This window comes from Schistocerca gregaria, chromosome 5 (genome assembly GCF_023897955.1).
Source record: "Schistocerca gregaria isolate iqSchGreg1 chromosome 5, iqSchGreg1.2, whole genome shotgun sequence".
NCBI lineage: Eukaryota > Metazoa > Arthropoda > Insecta > Orthoptera > Acrididae > Schistocerca > Schistocerca gregaria.
Window position 1 is genome coordinate 73617887 of NC_064924.1, and position 12586 is coordinate 73630472.

Below are 12586 nucleotides of genomic sequence, written 5' to 3' on the forward strand. Positions count from 1 at the left end.
GCGGGAGACGCACCTTCTTATTGTTATCCGGCGCAGGTCTTCCGGGCGGCGGGTGGACTGCGCGGGGTGTGGCAGTGTCCTGCTGGACCGAGGGAAGCGTTCTCACCTGCCTGACACGCGTCGCGCTTCCAGATATTTGCGTAATTCGCACGGTGCATTCTCGGCTGTCCCCTTCCTTCCCGACTTGTCCCGACTTTGCTCGACTGCCGCTCGCTGCCGCTCGGGTCGTGGTCCATATGACAGCACAAGCACGAGAAACATCTGCGAGACTGGCGCCGGACTGACCGGCGTGTCCGAGGCGCCGTGTGCGGCCGTTCGGAGCTACTAGAGCAGCGCTGTGCTGTGCCGTGAAAAGGTGCGAAAACACGGACACAAGACACAGGCGGTTCGACAAAGCATCCATCTCTTCTAGCGGCGAAAGATAAATTTTTGTTTACAAATTTGCAATTGTACACTGCTACAAAACTATAAGCCCTGGGGTATTTCAGAACAGTCCCGTCGTGTCATACTCTTGTTATTTCTAGAGACACTTTGTCTGTCTTCATTTTTTGGCTACCCCTGCCAGCCCTCTTTTCCAGATTTCCCAGGCGGTCACCGATCCGAATACTAGCGTTGTTGCTTATCGTCCGTGATCGTACCAGAACAGTTGATTTTCGGTTTTTTTAGTTTTTTATTTAATTATTTAGTTTTTGGAAGTTAGCGCTCCTACAAAACAGTAGGCTCTGACGCATTTCAAGTGCACATCTGTCGATTCGCAGTGTTTCGTTACTTTCAAGGAGTTCCTACCACCCTTCCTTGGCGCATTCTTGCTCAAACTGAGTTCATTACTGTAATTTCGCATCTTACGTTTAATACAGTAGTTTAAAATGCTTGTGGGAGCATCTTTGTCGCACCTGAGAGTCTGTATGAAAAGAGGGCTGGCAGGTGTAGTGAAATAAAATTTAAAAGCAGAGAGAGAGCGCCAACAGCACCTGGTGTTCCCAGGCGGTCACCCATCCAAGTACTAACAGGGCCCGATGTTGCTTAACTTCGGTGATCGGACGAGAACCGGTGTATTCAACATGGTATGGCCGTTGGCGTCCTTATACTGTAGCCGCACGCCAGAAGAAGGCTTCGCCCCTCCTCCCAATACACGCAATCGCCATTTTCGGTGGCACATTTGACGCAAAGCACGTCCTTCCACCTCGACACTCGCGGGAGACGCACCTTCTTATTGTTATCCGGCGCAGGTCTTCCGGGCGGCGGGTGGACTGCGCGGGGTGTGGCAGTGTCCTGCTGGACCGAGGGAAGCGTTCTCACCTGCCTGACACGCGTCGCGCTTCCAGATATTTGCGTAATTCGCACGGTGCATTCTCGGCTGTCCCCTTCCTTCCCGACTTGTCCCGACTTTGCTCGACTGCCGCTCGCTGCCGCTCGGGTCGTGGTCCATATGACAGCACAAGCACGAGAAACATCTGCGAGACTGGCGCCGGACTGACCGGCGTGTCCGAGGCGCCGTGTGCGGCCGTTCGGAGCTACTAGAGCAGCGCTGTGCTGTGCCGTGAAAAGGTGCGAAAACACGGACACAAGACACAGGCGGTTCGACAAAGCATCCATCTCTTCTAGCGGCGAAAGATAAATTTTTGTTTACAAATTTGCAATTGTACACTGCTACAAAACTATAAGCCCTGGGGTATTTCAGAACAGTCCTGTCGTGTCATACTCTTGTTATTTCTAGAGACACTTTGTCTGTCTTCATTTTTTGGCTACCCCTGCCAGCCCTCTTTTCCAGATTTCCCAGGCGGTCACCGATCCGAATACTAGCGTTGTTGCTTATCGTCCGTGATCGTACCAGAACAGTTGATTTTCGGTTTTTTTAGTTTTTTATTTAATTATTTAGTTTTTGGAAGTTAGCGCTCCTACAAAACAGTAGGCTCTGACGCATTTCAAGTGCACATCTGTCGATTCGCAGTGTTTCGTTACTTTCAAGGAGTTCCTACCACCCTTCCTTGGCGCATTCTTGCTCAAACTGAGTTCATTACTGTAATTTCGCATCTTACGTTTAATACAGTAGTTTAAAATGCTTGTGGGAGCATCTTTGTCGCACCTGAGAGTCTGTATGAAAAGAGGGCTGGCAGGTGTAGTGAAATAAAATTTAAAAGCAGAGAGAGAGCGCCAACAGCACCTGGTGTTCCCAGGCGGTCACCCATCCAAGTACTAACAGGGCCCGATGTTGCTTAACTTCGGTGATCGGACGAGAACCGGTGTATTCAACATGGTATGGCCGTTGGCGTCCTTATACTGTAGCCGCACGCCAGAAGAAGGCTTCGCCCCTCCTCCCAATACACGCAATCGCCATTTTCGGTGGCACATTTGACGCAAAGCACGTCCTTCCACCTCGACACTCGCGGGAGACGCACCTTCTTATTGTTATCCGGCGCAGGTCTTCCGGGCGGCGGGTGGACTGCGCGGGGTGTGGCAGTGTCCTGCTGGACCGAGGGAAGCGTTCTCACCTGCCTGACACGCGTCGCGCTTCCAGATATTTGCGTAATTCGCACGGTGCATTCTCGGCTGTCCCCTTCCTTCCCGACTTGTCCCGACTTTGCTCGACTGCCGCTCGCTGCCGCTCGGGTCGTGGTCCATATGACAGCACAAGCACGAGAAACATCTGCGAGACTGGCGCCGGACTGACCGGCGTGTCCGAGGCGCCGTGTGCGGCCGTTCGGAGCTACTAGAGCAGCGCTGTGCTGTGCCGTGAAAAGGTGCGAAAACACGGACACAAGACACAGGCGGTTCGACAAAGCATCCATCTCTTCTAGCGGCGAAAGATAAATTTTTGTTTACAAATTTGCAATTGTACACTGCTACAAAACTATAAGCCCTGGGGTATTTCAGAACAGTTCTGTCGTGTCATACTCTTGTTATTTCTAGTACACTTTGTCTGTCTTCATTTTTTGGCTACCCCTGCCAGCCCTCTTTTCCAGATTTCCCAGGCGGTCACCGATCCGAATACTAGCGTTGTTGCTTATCGTCCGTGATCGTACCAGAACAGTTGATTTTCGGTTTTTTTAGTTTTTTATTTAATTATTTAGTTTTTGGAAGTTAGCGCTCCTACAAAACAGTAGGCTCTGACGCATTTCAAGTGCACATCTGTCGATTCGCAGTGTTTCGTTACTTTCAAGGAGTTCATACCACCCTTCCTTGGCGCATTCTTGCTCAAACTGAGTTCATTACTGTAATTTCGCATCTTACGTTTAATACAGTAGTTTAAAATGCTTGTGGGAGCATCTTTGTCGCACCTGAGAGTCTGTATGAAAAGAGGGCTGGCAGGTGTAGTGAAATAAAATTTAAAAGCAGAGAGAGAGCGCCAACAGCACCTGGTGTTCCCAGGCGGTCACCCATCCAAGTACTAACAGGGCCCGATGTTGCTTAACTTCGGTGATCGGACGAGAACCGGTGTATTCAACATGGTATGGCCGTTGGCGTCCTTATACTGTAGCCGCACGCCAGAAGAAGGCTTCGCCCCTCCTCCCAATACACGCAATCGCCATTTTCGGTGGCACATTTGACGCAAAGCACGTCCTTCCACCTCGACACTCGCGGGAGACGCACCTTCTTATTGTTATCCGGCGCAGGTCTTCCGGGCGGCGGGTGGACTGCGCGGGGTGTGGCAGTGTCCTGCTGGACCGAGGGAAGCGTTCTCACCTGCCTGACACGCGTCGCGCTTCCAGATATTTGCGTAATTCGCACGGTGCATTCTCGGCTGTCCCCTTCCTTCCCGACTTGTCCCGACTTTGCTCGACTGCCGCTCGCTGCCGCTCGGGTCGTGGTCCATATGACAGCACAAGCACGAGAAACATCTGCGAGACTGGCGCCGGACTGACCGGCGTGTCCGAGGCGCCGTGTGCGGCCGTTCGGAGCTACTAGAGCAGCGCTGTGCTGTGCCGTGAAAAGGTGCGAAAACACGGACACAAGACACAGGCGGTTCGACAAAGCATCCATCTCTTCTAGCGGCGAAAGATAAATTTTTGTTTACAAATTTGCAATTGTACACTGCTACAAAACTATAAGCCCTGGGGTATTTCAGAACAGTCCTGTCGTGTCATACTCTTGTTATTTCTAGAGACACTTTGTCTGTCTTCATTTTTTGGCTACCCCTGCCAGCCCTCTTTTCCAGATTTCCCAGGCGGTCACCGATCCGAATACTAGCGTTGTTGCTTATCGTCCGTGATCGTACCAGAACAGTTGATTTTCGGTTTTTTTAGTTTTTTATTTAATTATTTAGTTTTTGGAAGTTAGCGCTCCTACAAAACAGTAGGCTCTGACGCATTTCAAGTGCACATCTGTCGATTCGCAGTGTTTCGTTACTTTCAAGGAGTTCCTACCACCCTTCCTTGGCGCATTCTTGCTCAAACTGAGTTCATTACTGTAATTTCGCATCTTACGTTTAATACAGTAGTTTAAAATGCTTGTGGGAGCATCTTTGTCGCACCTGAGAGTCTGTATGAAAAGAGGGCTGGCAGGTGTAGTGAAATAAAATTTAAAAGCAGAGAGAGAGCGCCAACAGCACCTGGTGTTCCCAGGCGGTCACCCATCCAAGTACTAACAGGGCCCGATGTTGCTTAACTTCGGTGATCGGACGAGAACCGGTGTATTCAACATGGTATGGCCGTTGGCGTCCTTATACTGTAGCCGCACGCCAGAAGAAGGCTTCGCCCCTCCTCCCAATACACGCAATCGCCATTTTCGGTGGCACATTTGACGCAAAGCACGTCCTTCCACCTCGACACTCGCGGGAGACGCACCTTCTTATTGTTATCCGGCGCAGGTCTTCCGGGCGGCGGGTGGACTGCGCGGGGTGTGGCAGTGTCCTGCTGGACCGAGGGAAGCGTTCTCACCTGCCTGACACGCGTCGCGCTTCCAGATATTTGCGTAATTCGCACGGTGCATTCTCGGCTGTCCCCTTCCTTCCCGACTTGTCCCGACTTGTCCCGACTTTGCTCGACTGCCGCTCGCTGCCGCTCGGGTCGTGGTCCATATGACAGCACAAGCACGAGAAACATCTGCGAGACTGGCGCCGGACTGACCGGCGTGTCCGAGGCGCCGTGTGCGGCCGTTCGGAGCTACTAGAGCAGCGCTGTGCTGTGCCGTGAAAAGGTGCGAAAACACGGACACAAGACACAGGCGGTTCGACAAAGCATCCATCTCTTCTAGCGGCGAAAGATAAATTTTTGTTTACAAATTTGCAATTGTACACTGCTACAAAACTATAAGCCCTGGGGTATTTCAGAACAGTCCTGTCGTGTCATACTCTTGTTATTTCTAGAGACACTTTGTCTGTCTTCATTTTTTGGCTACCCCTGCCAGCCCTCTTTTCCAGATTTCCCAGGCGGTCACCGATCCGAATACTAGCGTTGTTGCTTATCGTCCGTGATCGTACCAGAACAGTTGATTTTCGGTTTTTTTAGTTTTTTATTTAATTATTTAGTTTTTGGAAGTTAGCGCTCCTACAAAACAGTAGGCTCTGACGCATTTCAAGTGCACATCTGTCGATTCGCAGTGTTTCGTTACTTTCAAGGAGTTCCTACCACCCTTCCTTGGCGCATTCTTGCTCAAACTGAGTTCATTACTGTAATTTCGCATCTTACGTTTAATACAGTAGTTTAAAATGCTTGTGGGAGCATCTTTGTCGCACCTGAGAGTCTGTATGAAAAGAGGGCTGGCAGGTGTAGTGAAATAAAATTTAAAAGCAGAGAGAGAGCGCCAACAGCACCTGGTGTTCCCAGGCGGTCACCCATCCAAGTACTAACAGGGCCCGATGTTGCTTAACTTCGGTGATCGGACGAGAACCGGTGTATTCAACATGGTATGGCCGTTGGCGTCCTTATACTGTAGCCGCACGCCAGAAGAAGGCTTCGCCCCTCCTCCCAATACACGCAATCGCCATTTTCGGTGGCACATTTGACGCAAAGCACGTCCTTCCACCTCGACACTCGCGGGAGACGCACCTTCTTATTGTTATCCGGCGCAGGTCTTCCGGGCGGCGGGTGGACTGCGCGGGGTGTGGCAGTGTCCTGCTGGACCGAGGGAAGCGTTCTCACCTGCCTGACACGCGTCGCGCTTCCAGATATTTGCGTAATTCGCACGGTGCATTCTCGGCTGTCCCCTTCCTTCCCGACTTGTCCCGACTTTGCTCGACTGCCGCTCGCTGCCGCTCGGGTCGTGGTCCATATGACAGCACAAGCACGAGAAACATCTGCGAGACTGGCGCCGGACTGACCGGCGTGTCCGAGGCGCCGTGTGCGGCCGTTCGGAGCTACTAGAGCAGCGCTGTGCTGTGCCGTGAAAAGGTGCGAAAACACGGACACAAGACACAGGCGGTTCGACAAAGCATCCATCTCTTCTAGCGGCGAAAGATAAATTTTTGTTTACAAATTTGCAATTGTACACTGCTACAAAACTATAAGCCCTGGGGTATTTCAGAACAGTTCTGTCGTGTCATACTCTTGTTATTTCTAGTACACTTTGTCTGTCTTCATTTTTTGGCTACCCCTGCCAGCCCTCTTTTCCAGATTTCCCAGGCGGTCACCGATCCGAATACTAGCGTTGTTGCTTATCGTCCGTGATCGTACCAGAACAGTTGATTTTCGGTTTTTTTAGTTTTTTATTTAATTATTTAGTTTTTGGAAGTTAGCGCTCCTACAAAACTGTAGGCTCTGACGCATTTCAAGTGCACATCTGTCGATTCGCAGTGTTTCGTTACTTTCAAGGAGTTCCTACCACCCTTCCTTGGCGCATTCTTGCTCAAACTGAGTTCATTACTGTAATTTCGCATCTTACGTTTAATACAGTAGTTTAAAATGCTTGTGGGAGCATCTTTGTCGCACCTGAGAGTCTGTATGAAAAGAGGGCTGGCAGGTGTAGTGAAATAAAATTTAAAAGCAGAGAGAGAGCCAACAGCACCTGGTGTTCCCAGGCGGTCACCCATCCAAGTACTAACAGGGCCCGATGTTGCTTAACTTCGGTGATCGGACGAGAACCGGTGTATTCAACATGGTATGGCCGTTGGCGTCCTTATACTGTAGTCGCACGCCAGAAGAAGGCTTCGCCCCTCCTCCCAATACACGCAATCGCCATTTTCGGTGGCACATTTGACGCAAAGCACGTCCTTCCACCTCGACACTCGCGGGAGACGCACCTTCTTATTGTTATCCGGCGCAGGTCTTCCGGGCGGCGGGTGGACTGCGCGGGGTGTGGCAGTGTCCTGCTGGACCGAGGGAAGCGTTCTCACCTGCCTGACACGCGTCGCGCTTCCAGATATTTGCGTAATTCGCACGGTGCATTCTCGGCTGTCCCCTTCCTTCCCGACTTGTCCCGACTTTGCTCGACTGCCGCTCGCTGCCGCTCGGGTCGTGGTCCATATGACAGCACAAGCACGAGAAACATCTGCGAGACTGGCGCCGGACTGACCGGCGTGTCCGAGGCGCCGTGTGCGGCCGTTCGGAGCTACTAGAGCAGCGCTGTGCTGTGCCGTGAAAAGGTGCGAAAACACGGACACAAGACACAGGCGGTTCGACAAAGCATCCATCTCTTCTAGCGGCGAAAGATAAATTTTTGTTTACAAATTTGCAATTGTACACTGCTACAAAACTATAAGCCCTGGGGTATTTCAGAACAGTTCTGTCGTGTCATACTCTTGTTATTTCTAGTACACTTTGTCTGTCTTCATTTTTTGGCTACCCCTGCCAGCCCTCTTTTCCAGATTTCCCAGGCGGTCACCGATCCGAATACTAGCGTTGTTGCTTATCGTCCGTGATCGTACCAGAACAGTTGATTTTCGGTTTTTTTAGTTTTTTATTTAATTATTTAGTTTTTGGAAGTTAGCGCTCCTACAAAACAGTAGGCTCTGACGCATTTCAAGTGCACATCTGTCGATTCGCAGTGTTTCGTTACTTTCAAGGAGTTCCTACCACCCTTCCTTGGCGCATTCTTGCTCAAACTGAGTTCATTACTGTAATTTCGCATCTTACGTTTAATACAGTAGTTTAAAATGCTTGTGGGAGCATCTTTGTCGCACCTGAGAGTCTGTATGAAAAGAGGGCTGGCAGGTGTAGTGAAATAAAATTTAAAAGCAGAGAGAGAGCGCCAACAGCACCTGGTGTTCCCAGGCGGTCACCCATCCAAGTACTAACAGGGCCCGATGTTGCTTAACTTCGGTGATCGGACGAGAACCGGTGTATTCAACATGGTATGGCCGTTGGCGTCCTTATACTGTAGCCGCACGCCAGAAGAAGGCTTCGCCCCTCCTCCCAATACACGCAATCGCCATTTTCGGTGGCACATTTGACGCAAAGCACGTCCTTCCACCTCGACACTCGCGGGAGACGCACCTTCTTATTGTTATCCGGCGCAGGTCTTCCGGGCGGCGGGTGGACTGCGCGGGGTGTGGCAGTGTCCTGCTGGACCGAGGGAAGCGTTCTCACCTGCCTGACACGCGTCGCGCTTCCAGATATTTGCGTAATTCGCACGGTGCATTCTCGGCTGTCCCCTTCCTTCCCGACTTGTCCCGACTTGTCCCGACTTTGCTCGACTGCCGCTCGCTGCCGCTCGGGTCGTGGTCCATATGACAGCACAAGCACGAGAAACATCTGCGAGACTGGCGCCGGACTGACCGGCGTGTCCGAGGCGCCGTGTGCGGCCGTTCGGAGCTACTAGAGCAGCGCTGTGCTGTGCCGTGAAAAGGTGCGAAAACACGGACACAAGACACAGGCGGTTCGACAAAGCATCCATCTCTTCTAGCGGCGAAAGATAAATTTTTGTTTACAAATTTGCAATTGTACACTGCTACAAAACTATAAGCCCTGGGGTATTTCAGAACAGTCCTGTCGTGTCATACTCTTGTTATTTCTAGAGACACTTTGTCTGTCTTCATTTTTTGGCTACCCCTGCCAGCCCTCTTTTCCAGATTTCCCAGGCGGTCACCGATCCGAATACTAGCGTTGTTGCTTATCGTCCGTGATCGTACCAGAACAGTTGATTTTCGGTTTTTTTAGTTTTTTATTTAATTATTTAGTTTTTGGAAGTTAGCGCTCCTACAAAACAGTAGGCTCTGACGCATTTCAAGTGCACATCTGTCGATTCGCAGTGTTTCGTTACTTTCAAGGAGTTCCTACCACCCTTCCTTGGCGCATTCTTGCTCAAACTGAGTTCATTACTGTAATTTCGCATCTTACGTTTAATACAGTAGTTTAAAATGCTTGTGGGAGCATCTTTGTCGCACCTGAGAGTCTGTATGAAAAGAGGGCTGGCAGGTGTAGTGAAATAAAATTTAAAAGCAGAGAGAGAGCGCCAACAGCACCTGGTGTTCCCAGGCGGTCACCCATCCAAGTACTAACAGGGCCCGATGTTGCTTAACTTCGGTGATCGGACGAGAACCGGTGTATTCAACATGGTATGGCCGTTGGCGTCCTTATACTGTAGCCGCACGCCAGAAGAAGGCTTCGCCCCTCCTCCCAATACACGCAATCGCCATTTTCGGTGGCACATTTGACGCAAAGCACGTCCTTCCACCTCGACACTCGCGGGAGACGCACCTTCTTATTGTTATCCGGCGCAGGTCTTCCGGGCGGCGGGTGGACTGCGCGGGGTGTGGCAGTGTCCTGCTGGACCGAGGGAAGCGTTCTCACCTGCCTGACACGCGTCGCGCTTCCAGATATTTGCGTAATTCGCACGGTGCATTCTCGGCTGTCCCCTTCCTTCCCGACTTGTCCCGACTTTGCTCGACTGCCGCTCGCTGCCGCTCGGGTCGTGGTCCATATGACAGCACAAGCACGAGAAACATCTGCGAGACTGGCGCCGGACTGACCGGCGTGTCCGAGGCGCCGTGTGCGGCCGTTCGGAGCTACTAGAGCAGCGCTGTGCTGTGCCGTGAAAAGGTGCGAAAACACGGACACAAGACACAGGCGGTTCGACAAAGCATCCATCTCTTCTAGCGGCGAAAGATAAATTTTTGTTTACAAATTTGCAATTGTACACTGCTACAAAACTATAAGCCCTGGGGTATTTCAGAACAGTTCTGTCGTGTCATACTCTTGTTATTTCTAGTACACTTTGTCTGTCTTCATTTTTTGGCTACCCCTGCCAGCCCTCTTTTCCAGATTTCCCAGGCGGTCACCGATCCGAATACTAGCGTTGTTGCTTATCGTCCGTGATCGTACCAGAACAGTTGATTTTCGGTTTTTTTAGTTTTTTATTTAATTATTTAGTTTTTGGAAGTTAGCGCTCCTACAAAACAGTAGGCTCTGACGCATTTCAAGTGCACATCTGTCGATTCGCAGTGTTTCGTTACTTTCAAGGAGTTCCTACCACCCTTCCTTGGCGCATTCTTGCTCAAACTGAGTTCATTACTGTAATTTCGCATCTTACGTTTAATACAGTAGTTTAAAATGCTTGTGGGAGCATCTTTGTCGCACCTGAGAGTCTGTATGAAAAGAGGGCTGGCAGGTGTAGTGAAATAAAATTTAAAAGCAGAGAGAGAGCCAACAGCACCTGGTGTTCCCAGGCGGTCACCCATCCAAGTACTAACAGGGCCCGATGTTGCTTAACTTCGGTGATCGGACGAGAACCGGTGTATTCAACATGGTATGGCCGTTGGCGTCCTTATACTGTAGTCGCACGCCAGAAGAAGGCTTCGCCCCTCCTCCCAATACACGCAATCGCCATTTTCGGTGGCACATTTGACGCAAAGCACGTCCTTCCACCTCGACACTCGCGGGAGACGCACCTTCTTATTGTTATCCGGCGCAGGTCTTCCGGGCGGCGGGTGGACTGCGCGGGGTGTGGCAGTGTCCTGCTGGACCGAGGGAAGCGTTCTCACCTGCCTGACACGCGTCGCGCTTCCAGATATTTGCGTAATTCGCACGGTGCATTCTCGGCTGTACCCTTCCTTCCCGACTTGTCCCGACTTGTCCCGACTTGTCCCGACTTGTCCCGACTTGTCCCGACTTGTCCCGACTTGTCCCGACTTGTCCCGACTTGTCCCGACTTGTCCCGACTTGTCCCGACTTGTCCCGACTTGTCCCGACTTGTCCCGACTTTGCTCGACTGCCGCTCGCTGCCGCTCGGGTCGTGGTCCATATGACAGCACAAGCACGAGAAACATCTGCGAGACTGGCGCCGGACTGACCGGCGTGTCCGAGGCGCCGTGTGCGGCCGTTCGGAGCTACTAGAGCAGCGCTGTGCTGTGCCGTGAAAAGGTGCGAAAACACGGACACAAGACACAGGCGGTTCGACAAAGCATCCATCTCTTCTAGCGGCGAAAGATAAATTTTTGTTTACAAATTTGCAATTGTACACTGCTACAAAACTATAAGCCCTGGGGTATTTCAGAACAGTTCTGTCGTGTCATACTCTTGTTATTTCTAGTACACTTTGTCTGTCTTCATTTTTTGGCTACCCCTGCCAGCCCTCTTTTCCAGATTTCCCAGGCGGTCACCGATCCGAATACTAGCGTTGTTGCTTATCGTCCGTGATCGTACCAGAACAGTTGATTTTCGGTTTTTTTAGTTTTTTATTTAATTATTTAGTTTTTGGAAGTTAGCGCTCCTACAAAACAGTAGGCTCTGACGCATTTCAAGTGCACATCTGTCGATTCGCAGTGTTTCGTTACTTTCAAGGAGTTCCTACCACCCTTCCTTGGCGCATTCTTGCTCAAACTGAGTTCATTACTGTAATTTCGCATCTTACGTTTAATACAGTAGTTTAAAATGCTTGTGGGAGCATCTTTGTCGCACCTGAGAGTCTGTATGAAAAGAGGGCTGGCAGGTGTAGTGAAATAAAATTTAAAAGCAGAGAGAGAGCGCCAACAGCACCTGGTGTTCCCAGGCGGTCACCCATCCAAGTACTAACAGGGCCCGATGTTGCTTAACTTCGGTGATCGGACGAGAACCGGTGTATTCAACATGGTATGGCCGTTGGCGTCCTTATACTGTAGCCGCACGCCAGAAGAAGGCTTCGCCCCTCCTCCCAATACACGCAATCGCCATTTTCGGTGGCACATTTGACGCAAAGCACGTCCTTCCACCTCGACACTCGCGGGAGACGCACCTTCTTATTGTTATCCGGCGCAGGTCTTCCGGGCGGCGGGTGGACTGCGCGGGGTGTGGCAGTGTCCTGCTGGACCGAGGGAAGCGTTCTCACCTGCCTGACACGCGTCGCACTTCCAGATATTTGCGTAATTCGCACGGTGCATTCTCGGCTGTCCCCTTCCTTCCCGACTTGTCCCGACTTGTCCCGACTTTGCTCGACTGCCGCTCGCTGCCGCTCGGGTCGTGGTCCATATGACAGCACAAGCACGAGAAACATCTGCGAGACTGGCGCCGGACTGACCGGCGTGTCCGAGGCGCCGTGTGCGGCCGTTCGGAGCTACTAGAGCAGCGCTGTGCTGTGCCGTGAAAAGGTGCGAAAACACGGACACAAGACACAGGCGGTTCGACAAAGCATCCATCTCTTCTAGCGGCGAAAGATAAATTTTTGTTTACAAATTTGCAATTGTACACTGCTACAAAACTATAAGCCCTGGGGTATTTCAGAACAGTTCTGTCGTGTC

General features: G+C 51.2%; 10 non-coding genes across 10 annotated transcripts; all 10 read right to left on the reverse strand.

The window, feature by feature from the left end:
- Positions 1–959: 959 nt before the first annotated feature.
- Positions 960–1078, reverse strand: LOC126274172 (5S ribosomal RNA). Its single transcript, XR_007549999.1, has one exon. It is a non-coding gene; the product is annotated as a 5S ribosomal RNA (ribosomal RNA).
- Positions 1079–2152: 1074 nt separating this feature from the next.
- Positions 2153–2271, reverse strand: LOC126274173 (5S ribosomal RNA). The gene has a single exon (XR_007550000.1). It is a non-coding gene; the product is annotated as a 5S ribosomal RNA (ribosomal RNA).
- A 1073-nt stretch (positions 2272–3344) lies between these two features.
- On the reverse strand, positions 3345–3463 carry LOC126274174 (5S ribosomal RNA). The gene has a single exon (XR_007550001.1). It is a non-coding gene; the product is annotated as a 5S ribosomal RNA (ribosomal RNA).
- A 1074-nt stretch (positions 3464–4537) lies between these two features.
- LOC126274175 (5S ribosomal RNA) lies at positions 4538–4656 on the reverse strand. Its single transcript, XR_007550002.1, has one exon. It is a non-coding gene; the product is annotated as a 5S ribosomal RNA (ribosomal RNA).
- A 1084-nt stretch (positions 4657–5740) lies between these two features.
- Positions 5741–5859, reverse strand: LOC126274176 (5S ribosomal RNA). Its single transcript, XR_007550003.1, has one exon. It is a non-coding gene; the product is annotated as a 5S ribosomal RNA (ribosomal RNA).
- Positions 5860–6930: 1071 nt separating this feature from the next.
- LOC126274099 (5S ribosomal RNA) lies at positions 6931–7049 on the reverse strand. Its single transcript, XR_007549927.1, has one exon. It is a non-coding gene; the product is annotated as a 5S ribosomal RNA (ribosomal RNA).
- A 1073-nt stretch (positions 7050–8122) lies between these two features.
- On the reverse strand, positions 8123–8241 carry LOC126274178 (5S ribosomal RNA). The gene has a single exon (XR_007550005.1). It is a non-coding gene; the product is annotated as a 5S ribosomal RNA (ribosomal RNA).
- Positions 8242–9325: 1084 nt separating this feature from the next.
- On the reverse strand, positions 9326–9444 carry LOC126274179 (5S ribosomal RNA). Its single transcript, XR_007550006.1, has one exon. It is a non-coding gene; the product is annotated as a 5S ribosomal RNA (ribosomal RNA).
- A 1071-nt stretch (positions 9445–10515) lies between these two features.
- On the reverse strand, positions 10516–10634 carry LOC126274100 (5S ribosomal RNA). The gene has a single exon (XR_007549928.1). It is a non-coding gene; the product is annotated as a 5S ribosomal RNA (ribosomal RNA).
- A 1203-nt stretch (positions 10635–11837) lies between these two features.
- LOC126274180 (5S ribosomal RNA) lies at positions 11838–11956 on the reverse strand. The gene has a single exon (XR_007550007.1). It is a non-coding gene; the product is annotated as a 5S ribosomal RNA (ribosomal RNA).
- Between the last annotated feature and the right edge of the window lie 630 nt (positions 11957–12586).